This window comes from Piliocolobus tephrosceles, chromosome 4, assembly GCF_002776525.5.
Source record: "Piliocolobus tephrosceles isolate RC106 chromosome 4, ASM277652v3, whole genome shotgun sequence".
NCBI classification, from domain to species: Eukaryota; Metazoa; Chordata; class Mammalia; order Primates; family Cercopithecidae; genus Piliocolobus; species Piliocolobus tephrosceles.
Genome location: NC_045437.1, coordinates 133,573,647 through 133,577,907, shown reverse-complemented (window position 1 = coordinate 133,577,907; position 4,261 = coordinate 133,573,647).

The window sequence follows — 4,261 nt, the reverse complement described above, 5'->3', positions numbered from 1 at the left end:
TACTGGACTTGATCCACTTACAAATTTAAACAGATTACAGCGAGATTATTACAGTACTTGTTCTCTATTGGACATTCATTTTGTTTCGTTTTTTGGGTATTCTTTTTTTTTTTTTTTTTTTTTGAGATAGAGTCTTGCTCCATCGCCCAGGTTGGAGTGCAGTGGTGCAATCTCCTCTCACTGTAACCTCCACCTCCCGGGTTCAAGCGATTCTCCTGCCTCAGCCTCCCAAGTAGCTGGGACTACAGGCACTCGCTACCATGCCTGGCTAATTTTTGTATATTTAGTAGAGTCGGGGTTTCACCATGTTGGCCAGGCTGGTTGCTAACTCCTGACCTCCAGTGATCCACCGTCCTTGACCTCCCAAAGTTCTGGGATTACAGGCGGGAGCCACCACACTCTGCTGGGCTATTTTTAAATATTCAGCCAAGATCTGGATGTTAGGTCCGACTCCAGGACTGAAAAATTATACAGACTTTGTGAACGCTGGTGCAGGAAAGGACTTTAAACTACCTGAGGCCAAGTTTCCTCAATTTATAGTGAATAAACCAAGGTCCAAACAGTGGAATAGACTGTGGGACCCACAGAAGCCACTGGAGGCAGAGGCAGAAGTAAAAGCCAGGTTAACTTTTCCTATTCCACTGTTCTTGTTACACAACAAACATTACTTCAATAAATATTTATTGAGCACCCCATGTGAAGAATGGAACATTTTGATTTTTCTTTTCTTTCTTTCTTTTATTTATTTATTTTTTGAGACAGGGTCTTGTTCTGTTGCCCAAGCTGGAGTGCAGTGGCACATTCATGGTTCACTGCAGCCTTGACTACCCCGGCTCAAGCGATCCTTCTGCCTCAGTCTCCTGAGTAGCTCAAGCACTCGTCCCACCTTGGCCTCCTAAAGTTCTGGGATTATGCGTGTGAGCCACCATGCCCAGCCTTCTTATTCATTCTTTCTATTTTTTTTTTAACCCATTAAGCATTCTCACCCCCAAGAACAATGTGCGTGTTCTTGGCACCTTTGTCGAAAATGAATTCACTGTAGGTGTTGCATGCAGCTTTTACCAGATGGGATTACAGAAGTTTTTTTAAAGAACGCTGTACACTCCCAAACCAAGACCACCACAGGACCTGGACACCGTGTTGAACTGCCCATGACATTAAGTAACGACTATGTAAAATGTATGCTGAGTTCTATCAAAACCTTTATCAAAACATTGTGCTAGTGGTAGGCATTGTGGCTTTTTAAAATGTTGATTCTGCTTAATAATGATATATGTTAATAAAATGCCAGCTTTTTATTGGGAACTTAGACATAGAAATATTTTCAAAACATATGGCTGAGTGTGGTGGTTCACACCTGTAATCCCAGAACTTTGGAGGCTAAGGTGGGAGGATCACTTGAAACCAAGAGTTCGAGTCCAACCTGGCCAACATGATGAACTTAGTATTTAGTATTTTATTTTATTTTATTTATTTTTGAGGCAAAGTCTAACTCTGTCACCTACGCTGGAGTGCAGTGACACAATTTCGGCTCACTACAACCTCTGCCTCCCAGGTTCAAGCGATTCTCCTGCCTCAGCCTCCCAAGTAGCTGGAACTACAGGCTTTTGCCACCACACCTGGCTAATTTTTGTATTTTTAGTAGAGATGGGGTTTCACCATGTTGGCCAGGCTGGTCTCTAACTCCTAACCTCAGGTGTTCCACCCACCTCAGTCTTCCAAAGTGCTGGGATTACAGGTGTGAGCCACTGGGCCCGGCCAGTATTTAGTATTTTAGACACTACTAAAAAAAGAAAAAAATTAGCCGGCAATTGTGCCACATGACTGTAATTCCAGTTACTCTGAAGGCTGAGCCACAAAAATTGTTTGAACCCGGGAGGCAGAGGTTGCAATGACCCAAGATTGCACCACTACACTATAGCCTGGGTGACAGAATGAGACTCTGTTTAAAAAGAAAAAGAAAAGAAGTATTTCCATGAAATATTAAATTAGGCCAGGCATGGTGGCATCTGTCTTTAGTCCCAGCTACTAGAGAGGCAGAGGCAGGAGGATCGCTTGAGCCCAACAGGTTGAGGCTGCAGTGAGCCATGATTGCACCACTGCACTCCAGCCTGGGTGACAGAGGGAGACCCTGTCTCAAAAAAATACAAAAACAAACAGAAAAAAGAAATATTAGATCAAAAACAACAACACAGTGGCTCCTGCCTGTTATCTCAGCACTTTAGGAGGCTGAGGTGGGAAGATCACTGAGTCCAGGAGTTTGAGACCAACCAGGGCAATGCGGTGAGACTTTGCATCTACGAAAAATAAACAAAAATTAGCTGAGTGTGGTGGCGTGTGCCTGTAGTTCCAGATACTTGAGAGGCTGAGGTGAGAGGAAAACACAATTTAAAACACACACACACAACAACAACCACCACCACCACCACCTATTTTATAGGAATCCATTTTTGCAAAAACACTACAATGAAATGACAGCATATGTATGTATATATGCATATGTACCTATGTGGAAAAGTTACGGGAAAGAATCTACGAAACTAGTCAGGTCAGCGTATCCTATCTGGTAGAGAAGCAGGCTGAGAAAAGAGGAACTTTCAGTTTGAGGCCATATATTTACGTATCATTTGTTTGTTTGTTTTGAGATGGAATTTCACTCTTGTTGCCTAGGCTGGAGTGCCATAGCACAATCTCACCTCACCGCAACCTCTGCTGCAACTTGGCTAAGTTTGTATTTTTAGTAGAGACGGGGTTTCTCCACGTGGTCAGGCTGGTCTCAAACTCCCAATCTCAGGTGATCCGCCCACCTTGGCTTCTCAAAGTGCTGGGATTACAGGTGTGAGCCACCATGCCCAGCCATTTATGTATCATTTCAGTATTTTACAAGAATGTACCAATGTACTGTTTATATACTATAATGCAGGCAAAGTGTTTTAACAACAACAACAAAAAGCAAAACCCAATCCCAAAACTGTACATTCTTGCAAAAGTAAAGTTCTTTTTTTTTTTTTTTTTTTTCTGAGACAGGGTATTTGTCTGTCACCCAGGGTGGAGTGCAGTGACACAAACATGGCTCACTGTGGCCTCGACTTCCTGGGCTCAACCAATTCTCCCACCTCAACCTCCTGAATAGCTGGAAGAACAGCCACATGCCACCAGCCACCACACTCTGCTAATTTTTTTATATTTTGTAGAGACAAGGTCCCACTATGTTGCCCAGGCTATTCTGAAACTCCTGGGCTCAAGCTCAAGCAATCCTCCTGTCTTGGCCTCCCAAAGTGCTGGGATTACAGATGTGAGCTACCACGCCCAACCATAAGTGGAAGTTCTTTTACATTCACATAACATACTTCATTTTTCACAGCCTAACTACAATCATCCTTTTCTTTAACCCAGAAAGACAGAGAGAAAAGATAACAACTGAAGTTGCCAGAAGCTAGACTTGGACATCACCAAGCATCTAGAAAAACGGAAGATTATGAAATAATGCTTTAATAAACATAAAAGTGCTACACCACAAAGCACATGTTCTTCTTTATTTTTTATTTATTTTTTATTTTTTGAGACGGAGTCTTGCTCTGTCGCCCAGGCTGGAGTGCAGTGGCGCGATCTCGGCTCACTACAAGCTCTGCCTCCCGGGTTTACACCATTCTCCTGCCTCAGCCTCCCAAGTAGCTGGGACTACAGGCACCTGCCACCTCGCCTGGCTAGTTTTTTGTATTTTTTTAGTAGAGACGGGGTTTCACTGTGTTAGCCAGGATGGTCTGGATCTCCTGACCTCGTGATCCACCCGTCTCGGCCTCCCAAAGTGCTGGGATTACAGGCTTGAGCCACCACACCTGGCCAAAGCACATGTTCTTCTACAAAGAAAATACATTGGGTCACTATAGTTGACCCTTGAACAACATGGCTTTGAACTGCAAGGGTCCACTTATTCGCAGACTTTTTTCAGTAAAAGTTATACCAAGTGTGCCTGCCTTTCCTGCCTCACCTTCCGTCTCTACCTCTTTCACCTCTACTCCCTCTAGGACAGCAAGACCAACTCCTCCCCTTCCTCCTCCTCCTTCACATTGAGTTTACTCAATGGAAAGATGATGAGGATGATCCTGATGATGAGCAGTAAATATATTTTGTCTTCCAGAGGATTTCTTAGTAACATTTTCTTTTCTCTAGCTTACTTTAAGAATATAGCATATAATATATATAATATACAAAAATGTGTGGTTTTTGTTGTTGTTGTTGTTGTTGTTGTTGTTGTTGA